Source organism: Canis aureus, chromosome 5 (genome assembly GCF_053574225.1).
Source record: "Canis aureus isolate CA01 chromosome 5, VMU_Caureus_v.1.0, whole genome shotgun sequence".
Lineage (NCBI taxonomy): Eukaryota > Metazoa > Chordata > Mammalia > Carnivora > Canidae > Canis > Canis aureus.
In genome coordinates, this window is record NC_135615.1 from 14,482,065 (window position 1) to 14,503,067 (window position 21,003).

The 21,003-nt window shown below is 45.8% G+C and overlaps 1 long non-coding RNA gene across 1 annotated transcript; it reads right to left on the reverse strand.

Moving 5' to 3' along the window:
* Positions 1 to 15,877: 15,877 nt before the first annotated feature.
* Positions 15,878 to 18,208, reverse strand: LOC144313334 (uncharacterized). Its single transcript, XR_013379000.1, has 2 exons — positions 17,621 to 18,208; positions 15,878 to 17,026 (listed from the first exon to the last, which is right to left on the reverse strand). It is a non-coding gene; the product is annotated as an uncharacterized LOC144313334 (long non-coding RNA).
* Positions 18,209 to 21,003: the final 2,795 nt, after the last annotated feature.

The following is a 21,003-nucleotide window of genomic DNA, read 5'->3' on the forward strand; positions in this document are numbered from 1 at the left end:
GGAACGTCAGAGGTAATGGCACCTCATATACATACACACTGTTCTGTACTCCCTCATCCCAAATGCTGATGCTGTTGGCAGCCAAGTTATACCCTTCCTGGTACCTCCCTCATGCTCAGGAGGCAGAAACATAAAAAGAGTTGTTTCCAGGAATGTTTTTTGTTTCTGCTCCCTGTCCTCTTGCAGACTCTGCTCTTGGCCTCAGTGGAATGTACACAAGGTATGTGTGGGGGTTTCGCTGAAAGGATTTTCCTTCCTCACAGGCTTCACATGTACTCGTGGCACGATCTCCACACGATGCTCTAATGCAGTTGTATTTGTCTTTATATTTGTCAGTATTGAAAATGTTTGCTAAATATTTTTATATTTGAAATTTTTTTTTCTCTTTCTCTCTTTCTTTCTTTCTTTCTTCCTTTCTTCCTTTCTTCCTTTCTTTCTTCTTTCTTTCTTTCTTTCTTTCTTTCTTTCTTTCTTTCTTTCTTCTTTCTTTCTTTCTTCTTTGTTTCTTCCTTTTTTTATATACATAGAGGCTCAAAAATGGAGGTGACTCATGTCTGTCTGTGTCCACCCTCCTGGTTTTATCTTGGCATTTCCATGCTCTCTGCCCAGCACCCAAAGATCAGCCATCTGGATGATTCCCCTGGCTCTCTCCCACCCCACATGGCCTGCATCACTGATCCTCTGCCCTTTTACCTTCCATCTTTATCAGATTTTGGTGTCAGGGTTATGTGATTTGTTAAATGAATTAAGTAACTTTCCTCCCTTTTTTGGTACTTTCTTAAAAAGTGTATATAACTTAGGAGTTAATCTCACCTTGACAATTTAAAAGAAATCCACCAGAAAATCTGTCTGGTGCTGAGTTTACATTAAAGGTGGTTCCTGCCTAACTTCTTTAGGTCCTGTTGGTTTCAAAGTTTCCACATCTGGTTGCATTGATTTTGCCTATTTATATTTACTCGAAAAAGCATTTTTTAAAAAAGATCTCCAGAATTATTACCATAAAATCATGTATAATTTTAATTTTTTAATCTTTGAAGTTTATCACTTTCTCATTTCTAATCTTTTTTTTTTGTTCTTAAAACAGTTTTCTTTATATTTGCCAAATGTTAATCGGTTTTGTTTCTTCTCAAAGAACTAAATTTTTAATTTACTTATTCAGTTCATTTCTCTACTAATTAATTTTTTCTACTTTTATGGTCTCATTTTCACTTATTTCCTTTCTTTTTATTACTTTTTTAAGTAATAAAAATATATTTTAAAAATATTTTATTTATTTATTCATGAGAGACACACATGAGAGAAAGAGGCAGAGACACAGGCAGAGGGAGAAGCAGGCGGCTCCATACAGGGAGCCCGACTTGGAACTTGATCCTGGGACTTCAGGACCACGCCCTGGGCTGAAGGCAGCGCTAAACTGCTGAGCCACCTGGGCTGCCCAGTAATAAAAATATTTAAGGCCATGATGTTTCCTTTGAGTTTAACTCTTTAAAAAAAAATAGACTCTATTTTTTAGAGGAGTTTTAGGTTGACAGCAAAACTGACATCAAGGTCAACAGGTATGGGTTCTTCCTGCTATCCAAAAGTAGAGTTTTCATGAAAACTTTTGTAAAATGGTATAAAGCAAAGAGTTTCTCTCTGCTTTCTGAAAGTTCATGTTTCACTGCTTTGCTTTTATAAAAGACCTGCATTGGGTACCTACTCCCTGCACAGCGTCCTCCATATCAACATCCACCACCAGACTGGTACATTTGTTACAATCAGTGATTCTACATGGATCTTTCATAATCACCCAAAGTCCAGAGCTTACCTAAGTCATCAGTCTTTTTTTTTTTTTTAAGATTTATTTATTTGTTATTTTAGACAGTGTGTGGGGAAGGGGCAGAGGAAGAGAAAGAGTCTGCTGAGTATAGAGCCTGACCTCCTGACCATGAGATCATCACCTGAGCTGAAACCAAGTGTCAGACGCTTGACTGACTATACTTCCCAGGCAGCCCCTAAGGCTTCAGTTTTAATGCTGTCATTCTATGGGTTTGGCCAAGTTTGTGATGGCATGTCTTCACCATTATTGTGTCATTTAGAGTAATTTCATGGCCCTAAGAATCCTCCGTGCTCCTCCTATTCCACTCTCCTCACTCTTTTTCTTTGAACCCAACTGGTTTCATATTTTATTGTTTTTTCAGAGTAGCCAATGACTAGATTCTTAATTTTCTTCTTAAATCATTGCTTTTTTGATGACTGTTTTTTAATATCCACGTGACTAGGATTTTAAAAATCATTGTTTTGCCTAGAGTCTGATTTTCAGTTTTTGTTTGTTTTTGTTTTTATTGTTTTTATTGTTTTAAAGTAGGCTCTACATCCAGAGCAGAGCCCAACATGGGGCTCAAACTCATTACCTCAAGATTAAGACCCAAGCAGAAATCAAGATTCTGATGCTCAATCGACTGAGCCACCCAGGTGTCCCTGATATTCAGTTTTTATCATTTGAGATCAAAGAACATGGACTGAGAAATTTCTTTTCTTTTCTTTCTTTTTTTTTTTTTTTTTTTGACTGAGAAATTTCTGACCAAAATTTGGGAGAAATTTTGGTTTTGTTAACTAGCATTTCATCAATTTTTATAAGTACTTTGCATAAACTCAAAAAGAGTGTGCATTTTGTTTCTTTAGGAACTATGAAATACTTCAACATTGTGACCAGGAAGTAGACTGTATATTGTTTTCAATACCTTGATATTCATGGAGATTTATTTTACTGACCAGCCTATGGTGAATGTTCATATGCGCTTAGAAAGAATATACACTCTGAAGTTGGGAGCTGTGTTCTATAAATGTTAAGTAGTAAAGCTAGTTGATTCACACCTTTTATATTTTTCCTGGTATTTTTTCCATCAATTATTGAAATACAGATGTTAAGAAATCTTCTATATTTGCCACCTTGTCTATTTCTCCCATTAGTTCTTTTTTTTTATTTTAAGTAGACTCTACACTCAACATGAGACTTGAACTCACAACCCTGAGATCAAGAGTCACATACTCCACTGACTTGAGCCAGCCAAGCACCTTGATTTCTCCCTTTAGCTCTTTTAATTTTCTAAGTGCATTTTGAAGATCTGCTGTGAGTTGCATATGCACGTCTTCTTGACGAATTGATCCTTTTATATTAGGAAGCGACCCTCTATCTCTAGTAACACTGACTTAAAGTCTACTTTGTTAGATACTGATTACAGCTACACCAACTCTCTCATGCTTATAACTTGCATGGTATCTTTTCCCCCCTCCTCTTTGCTTTAAACCGGTCTGTGTCTTTATACACAGCAGCCTATATTTCATCTTGCTTTTGTATCCTGGTTGTCAAATTCAGACCCCTAATTGGAATGTTTGTCCCATTCACATTCAGTGTAATTATTACATGATTAGATTTATGTTTCCCAGGTGAACTGGCTATTATTCATCTCATTAGCTCTGTGTTCCTTTGTTTCTTCTTTCCTGACTTAAAAAACCCACTCCTTTGAAGTACTGTGGATATACAAAAGGCTGTACATACTTAATATATACACTTGATGAATGTGGAGATAAGTGTACATTTGTGAAACCATCACCACAATCTATGCCACAAAGCTACCCATCACCTCTAAAAATTTCTTCCCCTCCTCCTCCTCCTTCTTCTTTCTCCTTCTTCTTCTTCTTCTTCTTCTTCTTCTTCTTCTTCTTCTTCTTCTTCTTCTTCTTCTTCTTCTTCTTCCCTTTTATTGTGGTAAGAACACTCAACATAAGATCTACTGTCTCAGAAAATTTTGGAATATATGATACAGTATTATAAACTATAGGTTCTGTGCTGTACAGTAGATCTCTAGGATTTTTTTTAAAGATTCAATTTTATTTATTTATTCTTGAGAGACACACACAGAGAGGCAGAGACCAGGCAGGGGTAGAAGCAGGCTCCCCATGGGGAGCCCAATGTGGGACCTGATCCCAGGACCCAGGGGATCATGTCCTGAATCAAAGGCAGATGCTCAACCTCTGAGACACTCAGGTGCCCCTAGACATCTAGGACTTTCCTTGTACTCTTTATCTTCCTGTTTGCCTCTCCCCCTATTTCTTGCCCTTTTTAGGGGTGGGAGGTTACTGGGTATTTTTTAGTATTCTATTTTTTCCCTCGTATTGACTTTTTAACTATATCTCTTTGTGATATTTCTTTTAATGGTTGCTCTCAATCTCCCCTTCTAATAATGTGCTACTTCATGAGCTGTATAAGAATTCCATTTACTATTTTCTGTATTTTGTGTTATTATTGTCTTATGCTATGAAACCTATGATACATATTATTATTTTTGGTTTAAATAATAAATAGTGTTTTTAAAATTATTTAAAAAATATACACACATGCTTGAACATACACACACATACACACAATCACACAACTACAAAGATGAAATCTTTTATATTAACTGCACTGATGTTTACTCTTCCTGTTGCTCTTCATTCCTTCCTGCAGATCAGGGGTTCTATATATTCCATATGCTGTGTTTTTTCCCTTAAGAAAGATATAATTCTTTCAGACTGAAAAATCTTTTAATATTTCTTGTCTTCTTTTAGCAATTCAGTGTGCTGGCAATGATTTCCTTATGTTTTTGTATGTCTGAAAATATCTTCATGTTGCCTTCATTTTCGAAGCAGCTTCGTATTGGGTATAGAATTTTACATTAACATTTTTTTTTCTTTTAGCACTTTAAAAAAGATATCATTCTATTGCACTTTGCTCTCTATTGTTTCTGGTGAGAAATGACATATCCTTCTTCCTTGGCTACTCTTAAGATTTGATGTTTATATTAGATTTTTAGTAGTTTGATCATGTTGTGCCTAGGTATGGTTATTTATTTATTTATTTATTCATTCATTTTTAAGATTTTATTTATTTATTTGACACACACAGAGATAACACAAGCAGGGGGTGGGCAGCAGGCAGAGAGAGAGGGGGAAGTAGGCTCTCCACTGAGCAGAAAGCCTGACATGGGGCTTGATCCCAGGACCACAGAAGCATGACCTGAGCTGAAGGCAGGCACTTTACTGACTGAACTACCCACGTGCCTTGGTATGGTTTTCTTTTAATTCCTTGTGCTTGAGATTTGCTGAGTTTTTTTTTTTTTTAATTTTGGATTTGGAAATTTATTGGCCATTATCCGCTCAAATATTCTTTTGCCCATTTCTTTCCGTCCTCTCCCCTGGGACTCCAATTACACATGCATTAAAATGTTTGATATTTGTTATTGTCTCACAGATCTCAAATTCTTTATTCTATTCTTTTCATTCATTCATTCATTCATTTTTATCTTTGTTCCAGTTTGGAAATTTTCAATTGCTCTGTCTATAAATTTACTTGGTTCTTTCCTTTGCTGAGTCCAGTGTGTCATGAAGGCCATCAACTGAGTAATTTATTTGGGATATTGTATTTTTTATTGCCAACATTTCCATTTTATTCTGTTACAGTTTCCATGTCTCTAGAAATTCTTTGAATGTTTTCCCCCTTCCTACTAGATACTTTAACATTTCTATCATTGTTGTTTTAAAATTCCCTGTTTGGTAATTCCAAAGATGATCTATCTGCTTCTACTATTTCTTCTTTTGATCAAATATCATATTTTCTTGGTTTTTTCATGTGTCTTCTAATTTTTTTTATTGATGCCAGCTATTTTATATTAAAGAACAATAAAGAATGAAGTAAACAGTATTTACTTCCAGGAAAGGGTATTAGAATTAAGAGGCTGAGTTAAAATTTGTGCAGTTGGGTCTGTATTTTATTATAGTTTTATTTCTATTTGGTCTGCTGATAGATACCAAATGTCTCAGAATATTTTGAGAGTATAATCAAAACTTTTCTTTCTCCGGGTCTTGGGGCCTGGGTTAGCAAGATTCTGGAGAATTTGTTGTTTTTATAGCTGAGCTGACAGCTTTCTGAGGCATAGGAGATCTCTCACTTGACTTAGAGCCTGACAGCATTTTGAGTTGTGACGAGTTCTCTTTGCTCGAACCCCAGATTTTCTGTACCTGTCTGCCTAGAATTCCTGGAGCCATTTCCTTCAGCTATCCTTCCCTGCTTCATTTTGTGGCAGTCAAAAGTCCAGAGTATCTCATATTGATTTTTCTCAGCTTTCTTCCTTTGCTCTGCTACTTGCATACTGTCTTGAGCTTGGTGGAAGACCCACATACTTCAGGCAGTATCTCTTTCGGCTCTTTTGCTCTGCTCTCAGCCTTTGACACACTCTTCCTGAGAATTCAGTGAAATCTGTGGGAAGTCATTGGTGGATGGGAACAGCATGGCTCTGTGGCTTGAACTCCTGGGAATTCTTATCTATAATACTAGTCAATTCATGCTTGTTAAACAGTTTTGGGGGTTTCAGCTGGTTTCTCCTTATCCAAAACTACGGAAGATTCTTCCTCTTCTTGCCACTTTACCAGAGACCAGGTGTAGGAGCAGTTGTAGGTATCTTATTTCCTACAGATACAGCTTGGCACTTTTGGTGGTCGAATCCACTCAGGTTACTTTGCGTTCTCAGCTCTCTGATGGGTTCTGAAAAACTATGATTTTGTAGCTTATCCAGTCTGTTTCAGTTGCAAAGGTGAGAGTGAGAATATCTTGTAATCTTTTACATCTTTATCAGAAGCAAAACTCAACGTAATGTAATTTATTGTAATTATTGTTCAAATCTTCCTTCTTTATCTGCTACTGGTAAATCACAAATTCATTAGAACATCCCAGGGCAATTTTGCTGCTGTTAATATTCTATGTATTTCTAGATTTTTTACATTATATAATTTGTTGCCATACTTGGTAAATAAAGAAAGCAATGTATTGAATCAATAAATCCCAAAATGGTTCTTTGGCATACTACTAAACAAACAAATGAAAACCCACAAAATAAATAATTCTCTCAAATTCAGTTGATTTTACCTTTGACAATATGAAATTGTTATTTTAACTATTTGTCTTAATTCCACTTGTGCTATATTAATTAATCTTTTCTTTGTGCTCATGTTTCTTATTTTTGACTACCACAATCCTTTTATATTTAGCGCTTTATGTTATTTATGATATTATGCTTTAGAGATAACCTTATAAGCAGAAAAGTTTTAGATTTTGCTTTACAATTTAATCTAAGTCCTTGAAGATATTTAAGCCATTTATATTTATTGTCATAATTTGATGCTTATTATGACTTTTTATTTACTTATTTATCGAATATTTGTTGAATACCTTTCTAGAAAAAAAAGTAAACAAAGCAAAATTTTTGCCTTTGGGAGGTCACAGTCTAGTAAAAGATTGTGATTACCACTACCGATGATAATTTTACCTAGGGAATATGAAAGAGTGAAATGAGAGAACTGATTCCAAAGAAAAATGCATTTTTCAGTTCTAATATATTATCCAGTTGAATTTATATGGGGGTACAAAATATATGCTTGTTCCTTGCTCCTTTTTATGGCTACAAAGGGGATTTTTTCACTTTCAAGTGATATGATATATAAAGTGGTTTTCTTAAATCTACTCAGTGTACCATGATCCTAGAAGAAAAATTTTATTTTTGTAGCCACTTTGGATCATCTCAATATTTTTTTTTTGGACATCTCAATATTTCAATATAATTTCAGTATAATTTTGCCTAGAGGTTGAGGATAAGTTCTGCTGTAGAACAGTATTTTGCAGGCCAGTGTTGAATTTCTACTCTAGAAGGGAATAACCTTTTTTCAGTGAATGAAGACGTTTCCATCATATAGTTAATAGGTCTTGGGGGGCACTTGACGGGATGAGCACTGGGTGTTATGCTATATGTTGGCAAATTGAACTCCAGTAAAAACAAAAACAAAACAAAACAAAACAAAAACCTCTTTGGTTCTTTGGGGTCTGAGGAGAGAAAAGTTATAATATGATTATTTCAGATAATTTTGTCCCTGAAACTAGAGGAAGTTGTTTCTTACCAAACTGCTGGCTGGCTGGGTTAAATGGGGGGCGTAGAAGGAGATGGCATCTGACCTTCTAGCATTGCTCAGGGTGGGAAAGGATCTTGAGCAGTGGGCCTATCACTGCACCCGTTTAGAATGGATAAAGGACCACACCTTCTGCCTGGAAGCCAAGGACAAATGACTGTTGCAGTCTGTCTTCGGATAGACTTCACAGAGGCCTGAGGGAGGAGAGTGGACTTGAAATTCCAAACTCAGGACTCCTCAGGACTCTGCTGTCTTTTGCACTTGGAGAGGATTGGAGAGGAAGTTGGCAGAACTATCACTTTGCCGAGAGCAGTGAGCAGCTTAGACAAGGAACCTGGCTTTCCTCAAGTCTGTGGCAGAGCAAGCTTTCTCTAACCCTCTCTCTCCCTACTCTCCACTCCCCACCCCTGTATAGCTTCAGAAGGTCATGGCTGCTGACAGTCACCTTCTGTTCCCCCCTCAATCCCTTCTACCTTGTTGGGCCCAGGGTCACTTGGATCCAAATGAATGTCTAATATTGGAGCTGACACCCGCTTAGAACTCACAGTTGATAGGGTGACTCTACGTTCCAGTTTTCTGGGGACAGTCACCCTCTATACTTCTTGTTTCGGCCTAATTATTAATAGCTCTCCTTTTCACTCAACAGTGACCAGAGTTAGGCAATAAATCATGTGGTTACTCTAACTTTTTATCTGTAATGAGACCCATTCTTTGGCTTATACTGACACCTGTAGGACACAAAATGGCTTTGAAGAAAATGAAAAGGTAGAAGACTCGCTATCCTCAATGGCCAGGATGTTAGCCCACCTCCTGAGTATACTGAGAACCCTGATTGTTTGGCATGTTCTAGAAAAGGACAATGTTGGGGAAACATTTCCACTTGAAGATGCTACACACTCTGCTGTGCCGAGTGTCCAGGTTATACTAATAGTTGGAGGAATGTCAGTGCTCTGAAGAGGACATTTTGACTCCTTCTGTTGGTGACCATAATTTCTGATCAAACAGCTCTAAGAGCTATGAAAGACGGTGCCTGGGTTGGGAGGTGTGACACTTGGACCCTTCTCTGGGACGGACAGTCGTCTGGAAAGGGCAGGGAAGGACTCTGTGAGGACAGCCATATGAGCCTTGAGGCTTTGAGTGTTCACAACTAGGAAGGCTTAGAAGAAGGATTTCTGTGGGTCATTGTCAAGGCATCTTGGCTCATCTGTTGGAAAGTAGGTGATGTTGGTCCATATAGACAAAGACAGGGCCATTAGAGAGACATGTGCTGTAGAGGAGCATAACCTCCTTTCTCCTCTCCCTCAGGTTCCATTGTGACACCTGGGGTCTATTCTGAATGTCAGCAACAGCACACCACACTTAAAAAAAAATAAATTCAGAAGTCAGGACAGCTTTGAGCAGAATTAGTCAGTAGGCTTGGCTGTCACAATGATGGATTTGCAGTGCATTAACCCTTGGGCTCCTGGGCCCAACTGCCCTGTGGGGCCACCTTTTCCTGCATAAGACTGACTCCTCATGGGGTCCCCTGTCCTGGCAGAGGTCACCTCCTCCTGTGGCCTCCCAGCTCAAAGCTCAGAAAAGTGAAAATAGACTGTTGCCAAGATAAGAAAGGAGGCTTGAAAAGCGTGTTTGCCCTATTCAGAGTAAATCAGGATAGGGAAGGGAAACACAGGATGTTGTCTGACTTCCAGGTATTCTTGTAGGTTTTTACTGGAGCTTTTGTTTCTGAGTTGTTTTTTTTTAAGACACTAGTTGTTGTAAAGTTTTAGTTAAAGTGAGGCCAGTTAGAAACCCCAAGCCTCACCAATTCCCTTGGAAAGGGCTTGCACTGGCTTTTTCCAGACTCTCTGTGAGAAAATCCTGGCTGTGCCCCCTGACCTGCATCTTGGGAATGTGAGGACTGAGGGGGCCGCCTTCTGGCTGTCACTTGCTGAATGAACAGCCCATAATGAGTCAATTCTCTGCTGCCTGCTATTTAAAACAACGGGTTCCTTCCTGTTTCCTACGCGCTGACTGAGGCTTCTTCTGTGTGAGAGGAAAAAAAAAGGAACTCCGGGATAAAGTGCATCCTCGGAGACTGAATGAGCTACACATCTCAGCCCGCTGTGGCACAAAAGCTTCTAACTGTTTTATCTGTACAGATGGCTCTAATTTGGTGTTGGTGGCATGACTCTGTGAGCTAATTTCCTAAATACTTGGTTCATTAAATCAGGAAAAAAAAAAAAAAAAAAAAAAAAGAACAAATCCTCTAAGCCAAGTTAGACTCATTCCAAGAAAGAGAATTGCTCCTAGGCTTGCATGTTGCATTTTTGCAGAAGTCCCTAAGTATTTAACTGCAAGGTTGCCTCCAAGAGGGAAAGAAGGAGAGTGTGAAAAGCCCCAGGCCAACATTGAAAATGTCCAGCTGTGCGGATTCTTTGTCCTTCACCCTGGGGAAGCGCAGTTACTCACTAGGATGAAGCAGGTCCTCAGTGATGCCCACATCAGGGCCTTTCTCAGGAAGGGCCCTAACTTTGACTCTTTCACATTTCTCCAATCAAGTGTAAGGGATGTAGGGGGGAAGCCGGGTGCCCTGGCGGTAGTGACAGTTGAGTTGCCTTGCAGCAGCGGTAGGAGACAAGGAACTCTTGCTTTCCTGAGGACACCACCGAGCTGTTGCCGAGCCCCGTGGACATCAGGACTATGCCACCTCTGGCTGGTGTGCCTAGTGGCTCTGGGAACCAGAGCTTTTGAGGGATGACAGAGAAGCATGCGGACAGCTCAGAGCGCTGCCAGGAGTGTGTTCACTTGCTCATGCAGCAAGCACACTAGAGCCTCACGGCAGGCCACGGGAGGCGGACAATTAGTGACTCAGGTCCCCACCAGCAGGGCTGTCATTTCTAACTGAGCCAGGCATATAAGAGATGCATCAGGGCATCCAATCCACCTGGGACGCAGGCAAGAGATCGCAAAAAGGGTGCCACTGAGCCAAACTTCAAAGAAAAGGGATAGACCTACATTAGTCACGAAAGGAGGAGGACATTTCCCACTGAGCACATAATAGAAAACACGTTTGTGATATGTTTAAGAAATGGTCAGTGCTGTATCCCAAGCACAAACAGTTGGCACTCTGTCAATAAGTGCACACACGATTGACTGGTAGGGCATGACCAGAACAGAGTGTGCATGGGTGTGTATGTGTGCATATGTGTGTATGCATAGGTGTGTATATGTGTGTGCACGTGGTCTGTAGAGGAGTAGAGGACTCGAGGCTTTATAGAACAGGCTGGAACCTGTTGGTTCCAACCAAGGCCTCAGATTGCCAAGAGACTGTTGACAAAGGGAAGCCTAGAAAAAATTTTTTAAAGTCTCAAAATATGTAAGCATCATTTAGGATGTAATAATCAGACATGTATTTCCAAAAGCTTATCCTGGCTGCTGTTCAGGGGTGAATGGGAGGGGCACTGATTGGGAGGCGAGTGTGGAGTCAAGGCAATGTGCTGCTGGGACTCAGGGAGGGACAGTGGAGGTGGAGAGACATCCAGAAGGCAGGGCTGGTGCTTGAGCAGCTGGGGGCAGGGTGGGGAGGAGAGTCTATTGTGACCCTCGGGGTCCCGACTCCAGGGCAGCAGGGGATCTAGACTCCACACTAGGTGAGGAATGGGAGCAGTAGGTCCAGGGAAAGAGGATGAGTTCAATGTCATCGAATCATAGGTTCTGAGGGGCAGCAGAACCAAGGAGAGCATGGGCATGGGGGTGAGGGGGCTCCTCGAGAGGGAGATGTCCCAGCAGTGACGAGAGGAAGTTCAGGAAGGAACCAGGGACAGAGGAGACAGATGCCCATGGTGGAGCTGGAAGCCTCCACGTCGAGTCCAGGAGAACAAGGGGCCAACCAGAGAGCTCGAAGGGAGAACAAAGTGGAGAGAGTCTGCGGTGTGCAGCAGAGAGAGGCGCGGGCCTACCCGGCCCAGGGTGGCTGATGGCACAGGATCTCAGGGAGGCAAGACAGGCCTACAACCACGGTTGTAGGTCCCCCCTGATTCCGGGCTTGGGTTTGGAGGTAGACTTCTCAGGGTGCTGGGGGAGCCGTTGGGGGGGTTGTGCATGTGGGGGGCAGAGGGTGGCAGCCAGACTGGGCTGAGGGAGGGACATGCGCTCCCCTGACAAGCTCACCCATACAGGCACCCCAAGCCCCCAGGCCAGCTCCCCAGCCAGGCTTGGGCTCTGGCTGCTTATTTCAGGGGGTCCCAGGGAGAGGGCGCCCCCACGCCCTGGCTGCTGCGTTCCAGGGGCAGCTCCGCTGAGGTGACATCTGGAGGGGGTGCCAGTCATGGCCTGTGTGCTATGGGAAGGGTAGGAAATTTTGTGCTGCCACTAACAGGGCACCGTGGGGCACTTTCTACCATGACCCTGTTGGAACACAAGGCTTTCCTCTTCTTATTGGGCCCGAGTGTGAAACCGGGGACAGCCTCCTCAGACTGCTCCATCAGCTGCGGGGCCTCTGGGAGCAACAGCAGAATGAGCCAGCCCGGACCCCCAGACCCCCCGACCCTCAGGCGCAGAAACTGCTCTGGGTTGTGTCTTGTGCAGCTGCTCGCAGCAGTGCCTGACACGGGGAAACGCTTCAGAACACCTGATAGACGGAGTGAGCTGAGGCTCCCAGCTTGCCCAGGCTGGAAAGATGGAATATATGAGTCCTCCCGGGGTACCTGGGTGGCTCAGTGGTTGAGCATCTGCCTTTGGCTCAGGTCATGATCCCGGGGTCCCAGGATCGAGTCCTGCATCGAGCTCCCATTGGGAGCCTGCTTCTCCCTCTGCCTGTGTCTCTGCTTCTCTGTGTGTCTCTCATGAATAAATAAATAAAATTAAAAAAAAAATGTGAGTTCTCTTTCTCTCCCATGACTTTTCCTGCCCCCGATTTCTTTTCCTTTGCCCGGTGCCTCTCCATCATCTTGGTGTGGTTTCTTCTGCCTTCCTCCTCACCTTTCCCTTGCTCACCTTCTCTCTCTCTGTTTCTTATTATCTTTCTATTCCCCTCCTTCCCTTCCTGCTGATATGAGGGGAGTAGTGTTCCTCCCCCCCACCTCACCCTCGAAATTCATAGGCACCTGGAATCTGTGAGTATGACCTAATTTGGAAATGGAGTTTTTGTGGATATCATCAAGTTAAGACGAGGTCATACTGGATTGAAATGGCCCTAAATCCAACAGGACAGGGGGCCTTACCAGAAGAGGGAAGGCTGGACACAGAGACCCCGGGAGATGGCCAACAGTGCCCGAGGGCCCAGGTGGGCAGAGGGATACTGTTACAGGTTTCCTGCCACCCCCCGAGAGGTAGGAGCCACCCAACCAAGGCCTCCAGCAAAGCTACCAAAAGGCATTAAATCAAGCCCACCCACGCTGATTTCAGACTCCCAGCCCCAGAACTGCAGGAAACTTGCTGCTGTTTGGGACCAGACTGGGCTGGGGGAGGGACATGCACTCCCCTGACAGGCTCACCCATACTGGCACCCCAAGTGTGGTCCTTGATGAGGCAGTCCAGGGAAGGGACACGGGCCCTTGTCCATCTTCTCTGCATGGGGTTGTAGGGACCAGGACGTGACTTTGTCCTGCGGAGCTGTGCACACTTGTCGCTGGGCCCGGAGGTGGGGGGCCTGCAGGCCTGCTGTGTACCCCTAGCCTCACCTCTGGTTCTGAGTCACACGATGAAGTCACACAAAGTGCCACCAAATCACAGAAAATACCTAGGGCGGCGGGGAAGTCGCTCTGGGACCCGTGTGAGGAGAGGAGGGAAACAAGACTGGCTGGCCAGCAAGCCGGGAGTTTGAGGCCTGCTAACAAATGCATTGTCAGAACTCGCCACAGGTCGGCCCTGGGAGCAGGTGAAAAATGGGCTGCGGAGATGCGTGCCGGCAGCTGTGCTTCCAGAACACATCTATCTCAGGTACTGGAGTGGCCGGGAGGCAGGCAGGGAGTTTCCACAGGGTTCGTCACCCACATAGACCATCTATGGCCCGGGCACTGTGGGCGGCCTGGCACCAGAGGGGGTGCTGCGCAGGCAGGGGGCACCCTTAGTGAGTTCTCGGGGACGTGGGTGCTCCCTGCACTCATTCTGCCAGGGGGCCAAGGGCCAGCAGCCCTGCTCGGAGGTCACATGCCGGCCAGTGCTCATCTAAGAATCCTTGTTCTTCTTTCACCCGGAAGAGTGTGGCACAAAAGGGTGGGGGGCAGCTCGGTCAACCTCTGCAAGCTCCCCACGGAGCTCTGGACACAGCAGCATCATGGGGAGAAGACAGGGATACAGAGGTACTGTGGGCAAAGCAGAGAGGCTCACACTCTCGAGAACCCCAGAGCCAACAGTGCGAGTGGGAAGGCATCATCTCCTGCTCCCTCAGAAGGACTTCAGGCCTCTTCAAGGAAGAAGAGCCAGGAAGAACACTGCAAAGAAAGAGAACAAGGCTGCACGGCCCAGGTGGAGTCTCTCCACCGTCCCCTCAAACGGATAAGGCCGGGCCACTTCCTCCAAGGGAAGGGCATCGTGGGGGCAAAGGCAGAGGCCAGGAGCAGGACAGGGAGCACCACAATGGTCCATACCCGGGAGAAGGAAGCCTCGTCCAGGGAGATGTGGTGGGTGGGAAGCCTGGGTGCGGAAGCGCTCACGTCCTCAGGGTGTCCTGGCTGAACGTTCCAGGGAGACCCAAAGTGAAATAACAGCAGCAGAGCAGTAGCAGCAACGTGCTGGAGACTCTTGCTTCCCTCATGGCCAGGGAGGAAGAGTCCTAGTGTGGTCAGGGGGAAAAATACGGTGGGACTGCAATTAGCTTAGGGCAGGGATAAGCTGGTCAAGCGGTTGAGCCATGTGCCGCCTGTGCTCACCTAGGGGAGCCGGGGAGAGCAGCGCTGTCGCCCACATTACCAGCGGGGTATGTGCTGTGTTGATGATTCCCTGGGGAACTGAGAGGGCCTCTGTCCCAAGGCTGTGGTGTGAAGGAGGCCTTCCTTCGGGGCGGCTGGGGAGAGCGGTCTGCTCTGGGTGCCGGCACCTGGGAAGGGAGCAGCACCAGGGAGCCCCACGTCTTCCAGATGGGGTAGCTGCAGTGTTGGAGAGCCACTCCCCCGGCTCCAGAATTTACAGGAACAGAAAGGAAACCTGTCTTTCAGGGTTTTAAAACCTGTTTTGTATGTGTCTGTGTGTGAGCCGGGGACTGCTTCGTCAACTTGGTAAAGCCTATAAGACTCCTTAGAAATGGTTTTAAGTGGATAAAATAGTAAACTAGATTGAAATTTGTCCTGAAATACAGTTATTAAGATGTAAAAAAATAATTTGATATACATATCTCTCCTAAAATTTATTTATTATTATTTATTAATTTTATTAAATAACAAGATATAAATAATAAGGGGGTGGTTTAATAACCACCAATTATTTATTTATTTATTTATTTATATTTTATTTATTTATTCATGATAGACATAGAGAGAGAGAGAGAGAGGCAGAGACACAGGCAGAGAGAAAAACAGGCTCCATGCTGGAAGCCCGACGCAGGACTCGATCCGAGACTCCAGGATCATGCCCTGGGCCAAAGGCATGTGCTAAACCGCTGATCCACCCAGGGATCCCTGCACCAACTCTTTAAAAAAAAAAATTTTATTTATTTATTCATGAGAGACACAGACAGAGGGAGAAGCAAGCTCCCTGCCAGGAGCCGGATGTGGGGCTTGATCCCAGGACCCCGGGATCACAACCTGAGCTAAAAGTAGACACTCAGCCACTGAGCCACCCAGGTGCCCCACCCACCATACTTTTGAAGTAGTGATGAGTATAAACGATATTTTGATATAAATGCAACTGTAAGGTGATGTGAAAATATCTTTGATTTCCGTTGGTGATGACATCATAGGCATTGTCAATACTAATGTGACTTATTGACTGCATTTATTTTTGAAGAAAGTGCTAAGTTTACAGAATATAAAGATGTAGCTTTTTTTCTATCCAAATTCACAGATCCCCTGAATTCTCTCTAAGGATCCTTTGGAAATGCTGGATGTAGGTTAAGAACTACTGTTTTTGGATGAAGCCATGGAGATTTTGGAGTTTGTGCATTCCAACTGCAGCTAGCATTAATTATCCTAACATATTTGTTGACCTGCAGAGGGGCACCCTGCCTGTATAAGGAAGTTGAGCTTCATGCAAAGTTACCATGATAGGCTAAATAACGCCCCCCACCCTCCAATTGTCCATGTCCTAATGCCCAGAACTGTGTATGTTACCTTAAATAGCAAAAGAGGCCTTGCAGATGACGATTAAATCAAGGATTTTGAGATGAAGGGTTTATTCTGGATTATCTGGGTGGACCCAAAGTTGTCACAAGGGTCCTTACCAGAGAGGGATCAGGTAGTAAAAGGTGCAGTAGTAGGAGATGTGATGGCAGATGCAAGAGGTTGGAATGACATGAGAAAGGGTTGTTAGTCACAGCATGAAGGCAGCTTCTAGAAGCCGTAAGAGGTACGGGAGGCAGATTCTCCCCTGAAGCCTCCAGAAGGAACTTAGCACTGCTGAGGTCCTTTGGTGGTAAACTTCTGACCTCTTGCAAGATAACAGGCCTGTGTTGCTTTAAGCCACTAAGTCTGTGCTAATTTGTCACAGCAGCAATAGGAAGCAAATACACTATATAGGATGTATCATTCTATCTTGAGAACATTTTTTGTTGAGGTATGTTGACATTCATGAAGCGTCTGGGTCTTACACACACAGCTTTGTGACCTCTCACATCATGCTCTGTATAACCATCCCCCAGACCAAGCTATGGAGCATTCTAGCACCCAGAAGCCTCTTGGTGGTCCATCTCAGTCAGCAGGCCAGGAGTGACCACTCTTCTGATCTCCATCCCCAGAGATTAGTTTTCATTTTGCTTGCTGTTGAGCTTCGTGTAAATGGAAGCATGCCCCATGCACTCATTTGTGTCTTGCTTCTTTCATTCGACCATATGTCTGTGAGGTTCAGCCACGCTGCTGCTTGTCACTGTTCCACATTCCATGTAGTCCTTTTATCAGTTTAGTGGGAAATTCTTACAACCATGCCAAAAAAGGAAAAAGAAAAAAGAGGTGGAAATAAAATAAAGGCACCATCTTGTATTTTTTCATTGCATGGCTTCCCTTCAATGGCCTAAAGCATTCCAAACTTCTTCCTCCTTCCTCCACCAGGAGACCAGGGCCCTGCTCAGCAGCCCGCTTGGAGGTATTTGGACCTGGGTTCTTTTTTCTCCACAAACCGGTGCTACAGGCTGTGCCAGCAGCATCTGGGCAGAGTGGGGGGCCTGTCTGCCACACAGTTTTCTTAAGGGGAACCAGCCTCCCGACTCTTGATATCTCCTGAGATTTTTCTGGCAAAGATTGTCTTTAGGGCCCTCTTGTCACCTGTGTCCTCTGCCCCTCTTCACACCTTTGCTTTAGAATAACTGTATTCCTGGGTCGCCTGGGTGGCTCAGTGGCTGAGCATCTGTCTTCAGCTCAGGTCATGATCCCGGGGTCCTGGGACTCGAGTCCCACATCGGGCTCCCTGCATGGAGCCTGCTTCTCCCTCTGCCTCTCTCTCTCTCTCTCTTTCTCTCTCTCTCATGAATAAATAAATAATCTTTTTTTAAAAAAGGTGGCACGGTCACCTGGAGAGTCTGCGTTCGCTGAAAAGGAGGTTGTCTTCTGCTCAGCCGGGGCGGCTCACAGAGAGGACATCCTCGCGGGCCTCCCTGCCTCCTTGCTGCCGCGCAGGACGCTGTCGGGCCTCAGCTCCGGGACGGCTCCCCCCGCTCTGCCCCTGCCGGCCCAGGGAGACCCCACGGCCCAGGGTTTCCCGGTGCTGGGAGGGCAGCAGGGGCAGCAGAGCCCCCGAGGAGGGCGGGAGGCAGGTGGGCCCACAGGCCCTCATCAGAGCCCCGGGGCCCGGCTCTGAGTCCGGGATCACAGGCTTCTTGCCGGGCTTCCAGTCCTTGTCCCCTTTGTCCTACCCCTGGTCTGCGGTTGGCACCACTGTGTACGCGTGTGCTTGAGGATCAAAATATCCCGGGTATCACTGATACACCTCTCGGAGAAGGATCTGCGGCCAAGAAGGCTTTCCAGTATTCCCCGTTCTCTCCTTTATTGGACTCATTACCCCAAACTTCCAACCTCTCCCCTTACTCTTAAACCTTAGGGTGCGATTCGTCTTCACCCGAGGCCCCGCAAGGCGCGGGGGAGGCCCGAAGAGCGCGGGCGGGTGGACGCGGAAGGAAGCAATTCTGCTGGTTCACATCCTTTCTCTAGTCTGAAAAAGTCACCGCTCCCCCCCGCCCCCCCCCCCCCCCAAAAAAAACCCTACAGACAAAACCCTGGTGAGAGTGTCTGAAGAATTTTGTTTTGAAAGCTGATCCCCGCCCCAGGTCCCCGGGAAGGAGACAAGGGTGCGGGGGGCTGCGGCCGGGGCACCCACCGCCTCCCTCCGGGAAGTTCAGGGCCTCGGCCCCCCCCCCCCCCAGGTTTTCAATAATAAACATTTGTTATCCTTGCCCACATTCGTTGCATTTTTTGAAACGGAAAACTAAGCCATACAAAGAGGAGCCGTGGGCAGAAAAAACCTGGCTGCAGCCGGGCTGGAGAGGCAAGGAAGGAGGGGCCACCTACCATTCATTTTTATAAACATCGTAATAAAAACGCGAGTTTGAAGCGGCGACGGCTATAAATAACGCGGGCTGTTCTCACTCAAGGTTTGCCCAGGCCCCAAGGGCTGGCGGGGCCCGGAGCTGCCCGTCCCGTCCTCCCCTCGCGGCCTCGGGCCTCGCTGTCTTGGCAGGAGCGCCCCCCCCCCCCCCCCCGACCCTCCTGGGGCAGGAGGACAGGAGGACACCTGACGGGGAGGCGGATGGGTCGCGGCTTCCTTCCTCAGCGACTCACGGGCCGCAGCCTCGCAGATGTTCTCCTCGGGTTTGTTTTGATAGCTTGTTTCAAAAACAGTTCATATCCACCAACTGTTCAGATAATAATATTCCAAGTGGCAAGCAACTGTGATTATTTGGGTTGCTGTTTATCCTAGCAGGCCCAGCCCAGCTGGAAAACTGGGGCCGGGGAGTCCTTGCAGCTTTCTTCCCGTGGGAGCCCCCTGTCCCCCAAGGGGCGGTGGAGTCAGAGGCAGGAGGCCCCGTAGTGGGGACTTCCCGGCTCTGAAAACCCCCTCAGGGACTCAGCCTGGTCCACCATCCCACCGAGAACCTCCTGTAGGCGCCTGTGCTGGGACTTCTGGGGGCCTGGCTGAGGGTGGGGGTGCTCATTTGAACCGACTCCCTCTCCAACCTCCTGAACGGTCCAGGCTGAAAATCCAACTTCCCAGATGTGTCCCCCCCACCCCACCCCCCGCCCCCCGACCACCAAGCCCCAGGCGCCCTGCCCTCTTCCCTAAATGTGCAAAGGCACCTCCACTCGGCCTCCGCAGGCACCCAGGCCGGGACTACTGGCCCCTAGGACATTCCCCTCCCTTGACCCCAAAGTCAGTGATTTGCCAAGTTCTACTGATTCTCCTGGGCCGTTTTTATCTCTAACATCCATCTCTTGTTCTCCATCCCAGCTGCCTCCACTCACACGTGGCCCCGTCACCTGTCCCTTCAACTGTGGCAGGAACTTGTGACCTTGGTCCCAGATTTTCCCCTCCCCCACCCGTTACTAGGCTCAGCTTCCCGCAGCTTCGCTGTCACTCTCCCACTCAAAAGCCCTTACTGACTGCTGGCTGCATGCAGAGTCATCACAAACCATGATGCCGGGCCCTCCGTACTCTCACTCTAACCTGACTTTGCCCCTGGTCTCTCTCTACTGTCTACACAGACCCTTCCCACTGCCCAGGCTGGCTCACTGTTTCCTGACCACATCAGTGCTTTCCAGCTGGACCACCATATGGCCGATTCTGGGGCTGGCCCCTCACCTGATAAACTCCAGGAAGATACTTTCTGGTGTTGTACAGCCGGAGTGACCAGAGGGCCCCTGGGCCTTTGCACAAGCTGCTTCCTCATTCTGGGGTACTCTCCTCTCCCAGCTCCATCTGTCAAAACCATACTATTCTCAAGCGCCACTTCTTCCTTGAGCCTTTAATCAAGGCTAGCAAAGGTCACCTTTGCTAGAAAGGGTAGCTCTTGTTCATGAGTCCCTGAGAAAAATTATAGCCCAAGGGTTTACTATTTCTTTGTGTTTGTGTGTCAGATTTTGTTATAACATAAGCCTCCTTATGGAGAAAGACCATAGGTTACTTTTCTGTATATAATTTGCTGTGCCTAGCACTCGGGATGGTACGTAGTAAGTGCTCAGTGGATTCTTGCTGGACGAATGAAAGAACGGACGATTTATGTTGGGCTTGGGCCTGCCAAATTTCACCATTGACCTCTGGTTGCATTAAACTTAGGCACATCTATTAGGCTTTTTCTCATCCTCTTTTGCTCCTAGATTGCAGACAAAGATCAAGTAGAACACTGAGGATGTTCCCTGTGTTATCCGGACTCACATAACAGTGAATCAGGGATTCTGAGGTATGCGAGTCCACAAAATCCAAGCCATGGTTCCAAGGCCTGAGCCCAGGTGAGTCTCCAGGGTGCAGGGATACAGGGGGCAGGGGCTATGGGCTGGGGAGCTTTGGGCCCCTGCCTCCCACTTCATCTCCAGCAGAGATCAGCTCTGCTCATACCTGTCTCATTCTTGAGGTCTGATAGAAGCTGTATGCAACCAGAGGCTAATTTTTTTTTTTAAATGAAAAACCAAACTAAGCCATTGATATAATCCATAGATATGGTCCTAGGTAAAGATTCCAAACTCTTAAGAGAAATGCCTGTTTAAATCTCTGTGTCAGGGTCTTACAGTATGTGCTACAGCTTTCAATCCAGAGAAATCAGGGCCCTGTGCCAGGACAGCCCACAACAGAGTCAGCATGTCCCAATGTCCTGGGTCCAGGAGAAGAGCAGGAGGGTGGGAGCCTGGGTGCCAGGTTCCCACGCTCCTGCTCTGCCATGAACAAGTTGTGTTGACTTAGTCCGGG